At 42.3% G+C, this 11,273-nt stretch overlaps 1 pseudogene; it reads left to right on the forward strand.

Moving 5' to 3' along the window:
• The first annotated feature begins 3,622 nt into the window (after positions 1 to 3,622).
• Positions 3,623 to 4,661, forward strand: LOC147990136 (uncharacterized; annotated as a pseudogene).
• The last annotated feature ends 6,612 nt before the right edge of the window (positions 4,662 to 11,273 follow it).

The raw sequence follows: 11,273 nt of genomic DNA on the forward strand, positions 1-11,273 counted from the left end.
CATGGATATAAAAAGATATAACTGATCATAAATTCAAAGTTCATCAGATCCCAACAAACACACCGCAAAAGAGTTACATCATATGGATCTCCAAGAGACCATTGTATTGAAAATTAAGAGAGAGAGAGAGAGATGAATCCATCTAGCTACTAACTACGGACCCGAAGGAATACAAAGAACTACTCATGCATCATCGGAGAAGCACCAATGGAGGTGGTGAACCCCATCTGAGATGGTGTATAGATTGGATCTGGTGGTTCTGGACTCTGTGGCGGCTGGATGAATATTTCGTCACCCCCTCTAGGGTTTCTGGAATATTGGGGTATTTATAGAGCAAAGAGGCGGTCCGGGGGCACTCGAGGTGGGCACAACCCACCAGGGCACGCCTGGGCCTCCTGACGCACCCTGGTGGGTTGTGCCCCCCTCGAGGAACTCCCAAGCGCAGCCAGGGCCCGTTGTGTTCCTTCTGGCCCATAAAAATTCTCCATAAACTTTCGGGGCATTTGGACTCCGTCTGATATTGATTTTCCATGATGTAAAAAACATGGAAAAAACAGCAACTAGCACTTGGCACTATGTCAATAGGTTAGTGCCAAAAAATGATATAAAATGACTATAAATGATTGTAAAACATCCAAGATTGATAATATAACAGTATGGAACAATCAAAAATTATAGATACACTAGTCGTCAACCCGTGCATTCGCACGGGCTAGCATGCAATACAACTTTGTATGGTTTGAGAATCTACAATAGTTTTTTTTGTCATGGCTTGCCTCCTACTCCCTCTGTCCCAAAATAAGTGTCTCAACTTTGTACAACTACGCATATTTAACACATGTAAACATTAAGTATTTGAAAAATTCACATGCATATGCCACATAAACATTAACTTTTCAAAACTATTAGTAATAGAATATTGGCTGTGTACATATATTTAATAAGCTTAACTATGAAATTGCGATCATATTATTATTGGTTAATTTCGACAATGCAAACAATAAATTCAAATTTGTTATGTATTGAAACTCAATGTAGAAATATCTTATGTTGATTATTTTGCTCAAAATTTTAATGTAAACGCCTAGACACCAATTTGTATTCTCATGGGAGGTTTACCTTTTTCCATTTTTTGAAAGGTCTCCGTACATATTTCAGTTATATTTTGAAATACTAAAATGAATAAAGTTAACATTTCTTCTTTTTAGAGTTTAGAATCATGAAAGCTAAAATTTAATAGCTTGAAATCATGTGCCTTACATATTGACTTTTGTCTTGTCTGCCAACTCTTGCAATAAATATATTTAGGATTTTTCCTACAATTTTTGTTGAGTTATCTTTGATATAAACATTGATAATATGAAAGTTTGTTCAAAACCAACAAAAAGTCTAATAAAAGATATCAAATATAGTAATACACGCTATATGTTCGATATAATTTGATGCGTGTGCTCAATATTCTGTTTGAAAAAAGACTCCACAATGTTCTTTAATAATGAATGGTTCCAAAATATTATTACATATATAAAGTTGGTTCATAATATCAGTAGTATTAGCATATGTTGTTTGTATCATAAATATTACAGATTTGATAGAAAAAAGGACTTTCGAGTTTGTATTTTGTGCGAATCACTCAAAATTCTACATTATTCGGTTGGAAGAAAGAAAATATGAACTATTTAAGAACTAAATTTGTAAACAATTTAGTGAATCAAAGAGGGACGTAGATGTCTTTTTTTGCAAAAACTTTTAGAAGAATGAACAAATAATTTAGTACATGCTCTAAACAGGAGTTCCAAGTTATTATATTCATGCAGCATACATGTTCTATTCCCTACACTGTTGCCAGGCGCTAATAAAATCTTCTCTAGCAAAACCGTTTCTTGTATATAAATCGTCAATATAAGTGTCTGAAAGGTACTGTTAATGGTCTTAACAACAATATATTTTTAAGAAATATCTATGAATATGACTCATTGTACGTACCTTGAGGCATGCAAAGAATGGAGGCCATAAATTTTAATTTGGCATCTCTTGCCATCATGGTCTGCCTTCTCGGCAATGATCACACCCGTACCTCTTGCCAGAGTACTTATCTCGTTGCGTTTTCTCGCTCGCAGTCTCTCACCCCATGTCCAGATCTCCTTTCATCATAACCTCTTCAGTCTCAACTTTAATTTCCTTCTTTGCTTTCGCTTGCAGCTTTGCTGCCACCGGAATTCATGATTTACCTACATGTGGATCCTACATTGTCTTCCTCATACTGCTTGCAACAATCTGGACTCACCTTAATATGGGAGATCTCCATGTCATATCTTTCCCTTAGCTAGCCGTGCAGGTGTCAAAATATTCGTTGGCTGGGAAAATAGAAGCACATCCATGTGCTGGCCAGAAGCCATGACTTGGGTCACGATTGGTTAGATAGGAACCCTTCTGAAGCAACTCCTTCCTCCAAATCGCATATGTCTTAAATCAAGTATAGAGCAGATTGGTTAGGTCAAGAATGATATCTCATTAGCAACAACCCACCCCCTCAATCACACGTAGTGGTTACATATTATTAATTTTACTATATAGATGTAACTGCTAAAATATATGCTATCAAACAACATCTAAGCATCTCCTATACCAAAAGGCTGAAACTCCTCAAAACTACCGAGCAGAATATGGAAGCAACCTTTGAAGAATCACCTAGAGTAATTAATTAAGGAAGAAAGAACTAACTTGTGTTGGCACTTTACGGGATGATCTCAAAGATAAATACTAAGCCTGAATATAAAATGAAAGGGTTAATTATCCTTTTGCCCTCAGTGGTGTCCATGTGCTTAGTTTTGCCCTCAGATGCGAATTGTCCTCAGTTTTGCCCCTAGTCCGAGCATAACAACTATGACGAGGCCAAATGGCCATATTTGAGTCCATTCCGTCCGCCAGCATTGGTGGTTGTGGGTCCGGAGCTTACATGTGGGACCGCGTGGACGTGGGTCCGGAGCTGACATGTAGGCCCGTGCAACTAAATCCCCAAATCATTCTATCTCACACCCATCCGCCCGGTCGGCTGTCCTGCGCCACCGCTACCGCCACCTGCGCCGCAGCCAGCACCTGCCCCGCCACCAGCTGCACGGCCTGCTCCGCCACTACCTCCCTGCGCCTATGCTCCACGGCTACCTGTGGCGCCCACCACCTTCCTGCGACGCCACGGGTGGGGTGCCCGCCACCTGCTCGATCCGCGGCGCGGCCTCCTTCCGTGCGCCCGACCGGAGCGCTCAAAGGTGGGGGGCTGCTGGAGCTATTTAAACTAGGAGGAAGAACCCTAGGGCGAAATGGTGAGCAGCGGCGACCCCGGAGTATTTGGCAAGGCAGGCATCGGGCCGGAGATCCGCTGCATCCACGACTGGGTTCCCCAGGGGTAAGTCTCGCCTCTTGTTTAGATTGAGCTTAGTTGTGCATTTGAACACTCAATTCGAGTAGGTTTGCCCAATTAGTGTGCTGATTGCGTCTCTGTTTTTCGCCGGTTAGGATGGAGTTGTGGTTTGCTTTCATGGTGCACATTAGAAGGGACCGATACATGTTCGATGCAAAGGATAAGAAGAAATACCAAGGAGGTTTTGATTATCGGTTGCCAATGGCTAGTAATTGGAGTTTCAGACAATTTGGGGAGGTAATTTGTAGCCAATATCCTTGGGGTTTGCTTGATGAAGTGGTATACAAATACTATGACGGGGAAAAGAATTGGGTGACAGTTAGTAATGATGAAGAGCTAGCTACCATGTTTGTTAGGCATAGAGAGAAAGATAATTTTCATGTGAGGCTGCAAGTTGATGTGCTTGATCAGGCACTTGGACCTAGGATGGCGGGTGCAACATCTCGGGGAGAACCAAGTCGTCGTAATGGCATCTCTAGCCAGAATAGTTCAGTTGGTGCACGGTGACGTGGTGGCTCGACAAGTGTGGGAAACAACAGTAGGGTCCCCCTTGAAGTGGAGCCTGATGGCTACAATTCTGGGGTTGATGAAGAGAAGCTATATTCTGATGTTATTCGGAATTTACGACGGGCACCTCGGACTGAAAATCAAGATGAGGCTCACAATGCAGTCCGTGTGGATGATGACGCGATGGGTGAGGACGAAGACCTTGCAGCTGTTGAATGGGACCCTTTGAACCCTCATATGGAAGAAGGTACAGTTTTTGCATCCATGAATGAGTGTAGAAATGCACTTGTGACATACTGCATCAAGGTAGAACGTACTTTCAAAGTTGACAAGAGTGATCAAGTACGTTACAGAGTGCACTGTCCGACTGAAGGTTGTCCATGGAGGCTACTTGCATCTAAAATGCGGAATAGCACTAATGTTCAGGTCAAAGTGAACCCTTTTAAGCACACATGCCAGGAATCAACCCTTAGGAAGGATACAATCAGTAGAGCCAAGTCAAGATGGGTGGCAGAAGAAGTAAAGAAGTGGGTGAAAGAAAACCAGCAAGTGGGTCCAAAGGAATTACAGAAGAACATCAAAGATAAGTTCAAGATAGATTTACCATACATGAGGTTGTTCAATGGTAAACAACATGCTATGGATTCTATTTATGGTAACTGGCAGGAAAGTTTTCAATTGTTGTATTCATTCAAAGGTGAAGTGGAGAGGACAAGCCCAGGTAGTATTGTAGATATTGATCACCACACCGTGGAGTACACATTCAGGGGAGTGACAAAGACCAAGGAATGCTTTAGGAGGGTTTTTGTCTGCTTTGAGGCTTGTCGCCGGGTTTTTTTTGGCAGGCTGCAGGCCTTACTTGGCTATTGATGCCACTTTTCTCACAGGGAGGTTTAAAGGACAGTTAGTAGCAGCTTGTGCAGTTGATGCACATAGTTTTGTATTTCCAGTTGCCTATGGTGTGCTGGAGACAGAGTCTGAGGAGAGCTGGACTTGGTTTTTGCATAATCTCCGCCGGGCTATTGCACATCCCAATGGGTTGGTCATTCATACATATGCCTGCAAAGGTTTAGAAGTGGCCGTGGACAATGTGTTCCCTGGAGTAGAGCATAGGGAATGCATGCGTCACCTTGCTGCAAATTTCATGAAGAAATTCAAAGGAAAGGTGTATACCAACAATTTATGGCCAGCATCTTTGACATGTAGTGTGAAGAAGCACAACTACCACTTGAGGCAGTTATACATGAATCCCAAAGTGAAAGAATACTTGGAAACACACCACTCCAAGTTATGGGCCAGAAGCCAATTCAGTGAAGTGAGCAAAGTTGACTATGTGCACAATAATCTAGCAGAGTCTTTCAACTCAACGATCCGGAAACTAAAGGGTCATTATGTGGTGGATTTGCTTGACATGATAAGGATAGAATACATGCAGAAATTTCATTATCGTGCAGGAATAGCCGAGGCAAAATTCATGGGCCACATTATCATCCCTGCCGTGATGAATGAACTGAAGCAGAAGACAACAGGCTTGGAAATGAACATGACTCTTTGCTCGGGTACCACAGCAGAGATATCATATTTGGATTAAGAGAAGAGGGAATGGAGATATCCAGTGGATTTAGAAGCTAGAACTTGCAGTTGTAGGTAATGGCAGATAACTGGGTTGCCATGCATTCATGCCTTGTTTTTCATCACTTCTCTCCCAGGTCCAGCAGGGAACATACAGCAGTATGTGCATGATTACTACTCTGTTGCAAGATTCAAAGCCACATATGCTTATGCCTTGCCTGCTATGGAGGGAAAACAACAATGGGACATGGTGGACCCTGGATTCAAGCTTTGCGCTCCAATTCTGAAGAGAGCAGCAGGTAGACCAAGGAAGAGTCGAATCAGACCTCGCAGCGAAGGAGCTGGACTTGGAGCGAGGAAGCGTAAGTGCACAAGGTGTGGTGGGTCTGGTCATTTTGGTAAGTATTGTGATAACACAGTAGATCCAGCGTTCGGAGAGAGTTTCGATGAAGGCTTTGATGAAAATGTTGGTCAGCAGCCAGTTGCCTCAACAGATGATGAAAATGATGGTCAACAGCCGGTTGCATCAGATGAGGATTTTGACGAGGTTCCAAATGAAGATGGTCAACAGCCGCATGATTTTGACGATGATCCAAAATATCCTCCAAATAATGATTCAAGTGAGGCTCCAAATGGTGATCCAAGTGAGGCTCTAAATGGTGATCATGGTGATCCAACTGAGGCTCCAAATGATGATCCAAGTGAGGCTCCAAATGGTGACCAACCTTCTGTTGTTGTGAGTTCTGCTAGGTATGTAAATCTTGCAAGGGTCAAATACTACTGTACATCTATCACTTGACATGATCTCATTACCATTTATGTTTTCCACAGCTCTATGGTAGGTTTGAAGAAGACGCGCAAGGTACCGACAACCAAGAGAAGAAGAGAAGAAACAATGAGCACAAGGTGCACGAGGAGCAAAGTGATGACAAGAAGCTCAAGGAACAGACAGAAGCCCCAACGCTATCTATGAATAATTATGAAACATTATGAATAAGGGATGATGTTGTATTATGAAACATTTATCACTTGACATGTTGTATTTCTGTTGGATGATGTTGGACCTATGTTAGAAGTATGTTTGACATGATGTTTAAATATCTGTTGGATGATGTTTGAATGAGCACATGGTTTTTCCTTTTTTTATTTTTTTGAATTTTGTTTTGCTCATTTAAATTCTGGTCAAACCTAACTTTGACCAAGATTTAAACAAGTCTAAAATATCAAAATGAAAAACTAAGCCTGGATACTTCTTAGTCAATCCAAAATGAAGTTGTGGTGAGCTTTTTGAAATTTTCATGAAAAATGTGCTAAAAAGAGGGGTCCAAAGGTAGGGTAAACGGCCTCATTTCTAAGCAAAGTTTTTTTCGACCTTGTCTAAATCAGTCAAATAACTTCCCTACATATATATTCTATATGTACAAACTATGTGCGCTGGTTTTTCCATTTTTTGATTTTTTTAATTTGTTTTGCTCATTTGAAATCTGGTCAAACTTAACTTTGACCAAGATTTAAACAAGTGTAAAACATCAAAATGAAAAACTAAGACTGGATCCTTCTTAGTCACTCCAAAATGAAGCTGCGGTTAGTTTTTTGAAATTTTCATGTTCATTTCCCCAAAACACTTCTCTTCACTTCATACAAGAGAGTTTGAGATACTCGAGATATCATACAATACACATGAACTTATCATTTAAATGTATGTAAAGCTTGTTTATCAACTTAAATCGTTAGTATATGACATAAGAAGACTATGTGCGCATGTTTTTTATTTTTCTGATTTTTATTTAATTTATTATGCTCATTTGAAATCTGGTCAAACATAGCTTTGACTGCTCCAAACCCCTCCAAAACCCCGCTAACCCCAGCGCTGAACAAGGACCGTTCATCTAACCCTAGCGGCGATCAAGGGCCGTCGATCTAACCCTTCTAGAAGGAATCTGCGGGGAGGAGGGGGGCGATCCGCGAGATGCAATCTGATTGGCTGGGAGATTGTTCTTTTAACAAATACCGGGCGCGCTGGATGGACCGTTGGGCCGTCTCATTGTCTAGGCCTGAGACCGCAGTAAATAGCCCGTCTCAGCCTTTCCAGGCCTTGCATGCATGGAGGCGGCGACGTGGGTTTGCATGCGCAGGAGGCGGCGACGTGCATGCATGCGAGCGAGGCGAGTGAGGCGCGCTAGGCGAGCTAGGCTAGTGAGGCGAGCTAGGTGGTTCAGTGCAGTGGTTCAGGGCAGCGATTCACATGCACCACCCGGTCAAAGAGCTATGCAGTGATTCAGATGCACGCACGCGCCCCATGCATCGTTGTCGTGCAAAAATCTAAGTGTGCAAAATGTAACGGATACACACACGCGTCCGGATTCACACACGCACCATTCTCATCCTTTCTCTCTTCCTCTCCCACCCACAGGCCTATAAATGGGGTGCCTCTCTTCCTCTCCCACCCACAAGCCAGATCCGATCCTCTCCAACTTCAAACACCCAAGCGACCGAGTCCTCCCCAAGCGAGACCAAGTGAAGATGCAGTTCAACGGGCCGACCTTCAACTGTCCGCCTATCGTGCCGGAGCTGCGCTACCCACCGGGCGTGCTCGTGGAGAGGGAGCTCCATGTGTGGGCTATTTCAAGGTGGAGGGGTTCCATCTAACTCACCCGCACCTTCCTTAGAGCCGGCTATGCCCACCTCCCACGGGGCTCGCCGAGGATGTTCACCCTCAACGAGGTTCGTGACCGCGGCGGCATCCTCCTACTGCTCACGGTCACCTTCACCAACCCGTTTGACGCGCGCGAGCTCCTCGGCCAAGTCTTTTGGTGCGGCTGCGAGGCCATCTTCTTCACCGTCTACAACATCTACACCAACTACGAGCGCATCTTCCCCGCTCCAGGCCAGATGCACTCCCTTCCCTACGACAAGGAGGAGGAAGTGTGAAGATGAAGACGGTGTTGAAGGGGCGCGCGCGGCCAAGGTGGAAGAAGAAGGTCAAGATGAAGATGTTCAAGCCCGGTGTCAAGCTCGTCATGTTTCACATTTTATTTTGTTGCTTTTCTATGTCGTGTCGTGTCGTGTCATGTTTCGTCATGTGTCTGTGAACTGACCGTGAACTTATCTAAGTTATTGTAATGGTACGGTGTGTTCCATCTTATCTAAGTTATTAGGGTTTATTATGTGTGTTAAAAAATGTCCGTGCCCAAACATATCATTTCTTCCCTAAACAAGTCATGAAGTTCGAGAACTTGTGGTTTTCATTAATGAAAATCGGAGGGGGTGAGAAGCCCTCTGTTTCATTCAAACAAAAATTCATGAACTAACATGCAAATTTATTCCCTTTAAATCCTAAACCAAGTGCCACTCTAACCCTAAACCAAGTGCCACTCTGACCAAAATCATGTGGTAGTGCAACATACATTTTCAACCTTCCAACCCTCCAAAATTTAAGTGCAAAACAATGGAAAACCACTCTCACGCGTGTGCAAACATTCACGGTCTCACTACTTTTTTAAAAAAAAAATCACAGTCTCACTATGTATACCTTCCTTCCCTACCCATGTCAAAGTCTTGCCATCTGTCCTAGCGGTTACCAGCGCAACCCTAAACACCACAAACCCATGCGGTCCCGGGTTCGAGTCCCCAGCCGCACCAATTTTTTGTGCATTTTCCACCCTTCATTTTTAGACAAATTATGTTTTTCTCAATGTAATGCCCTTAAAAAATGTTCATTTATTTTGGCACCTGGCGTAAACCTCTACCAGAGCTGAGGCACATTTTCCACGACATTTTGGTCTTTGATTTAAATCACGTGTATTTGAATTGGATTAATTAACAGCTCCAAAAAATTTCTAACCTTAATTGTTTGGCTCTGGAATAATTCAATTAGCTTCCACAAAAAGTTTCAGCATTATGATTTACTGCCTAAATTAAATCAGAATAGAAAACAGAAAAATACGCGAGAGAACCCCCGAATGGGCCTAATTGGATGCAGTTGGCCCATTAGTCTAGCCTGCACTTGGCTCTACACTCTGAATTTGGCCCAAGAGCAACCTTTTTTTTGGACAAAAAGGCAGAGCAGAGAGCTGCATTTCATTGATCAAAAGTTTCTGAATTCCTAATTTCATCTCTTTTTTTCCAACATATTTAAATGTTGGTCACTTCTTCTCTTTTTGTTTCAACATTTAAACAACTTTAACCAACATTTAAACTAGGTGAATTTCTCAAACAATTTCAAGATTACAAATTCCTCCATAATTCATGCCTTTCCATACATTTTCAACATTACAACCAGTGCGATTACCATACCTACAAATGCCCAAAAGTATTTGCAAATGGGTATTGGTAGTGCTTGATCTTCAAGCTTCCTAACCTTGTTCTTCAATATGGGAGGGTTAAATATGGGAGGGTTAAATATCAGTAGCCTCAAAACATATGTATGAACTACCTATTGAGGTTACATTTGAGGCCTAAAACTGTGCAACCCCAAAAGATGTTGACCTTGTTGATCATGAACTCAATAAACACAATTATTAGCATAATAGCAAAGAGTCTACCCATTGTGCAAACCTATATTCAAAGTACATAAAAGCTAATCATTCATAGTTGGTTCTGTCTATTAGGAGGAAGTAATCGCCCACTAATCATAGTTGCTCGGTCATGTATTTCTGAAACATGTGATTCTTTAAAAGATTAATGTGATTGTGAAGTGATAAACATAGAACATGGAAATTTTTGTAATCTGAACTATACCTGTTGAGATTGTGGAGAAAACAAATCTACAGATCATGAGAAATTGATGGTATTATAAAATCATGATTTGCAAAGATCATTCAAGATTTCGAACATCTTGAAAGCAATGAATCGTGAATACTTCTAAGCTTCATACATGCATATCTGCACCGTTATTTTGACATAGCCAATTGGAACCAAACTGACGAATTGCTATCCAACATCATAATGGGGAATTCCCGCTGGAACTATACTATCCAATGACTATCAAAATAATTATCGGTAAATCAAGATTGGTTCCACCTTTTTCTGGATAGAAAATATAGATGAAAAGGAACATACCTGAATTTCAATATGAGAAGCACGGAGGTGGGAAACTATTCATATGGCCGGGTGACAGAGACTACTACCAGTTAGCAAAGAATCTCTGCGTGCATATGGATGTTCTAGTCACACATATACGTACCTCATTCCTTGTCAGATCTTTCTGATAATAATCACACATCCGTCCTCCGTCCTATGTAGGCTCATGCATCCACCGGTGATCATGCTGATGCATTAGTCACATGTAACAACCAAATTAACAATTTTGACATGTAATTACCTGCTGCCTTCTGACATGCAAGTGGACGTACCTGGTTAAGATATCTGAACCCGGTGTACACTTTGCCGGCCATGGCTATGGCCGTTGTGGCTTCTGTTAATAACTTGACCACCACGATGCTGGCAATCCATGCGCCCACCAAATTCTGAGCCCTAACACATAGGAAGGAGAGATCACACGGATAGATTATGGATGAGGGAACGTGATTGGTTTCTGTCCAGATGATAAAACAAAGCAAGATGGGAAGCTGAACTCAGATTAACTCATGGAGGATGCCAAGCATACAACCCTATGAGATTCCCATGTACAAATCGGTGTTTGATCTAATAGCAAAACTAAGGGAGAGTGAAGAATGCCTTTAGATTACCTGACCGGGGGCGTGCCGCTATACTCGATCTTGATGAGATCAACTTCGCCATGGTGTAGACATGTTGCTGGCCGGTGCTGAAG

The sequence above is a fragment of the Triticum urartu genome, chromosome 1A, assembly GCF_056163025.1.
Source record: "Triticum urartu cultivar PI428250 chromosome 1A, HENAU_Tu73, whole genome shotgun sequence".
NCBI classification, from domain to species: domain Eukaryota; kingdom Viridiplantae; phylum Streptophyta; class Magnoliopsida; order Poales; family Poaceae; genus Triticum; species Triticum urartu.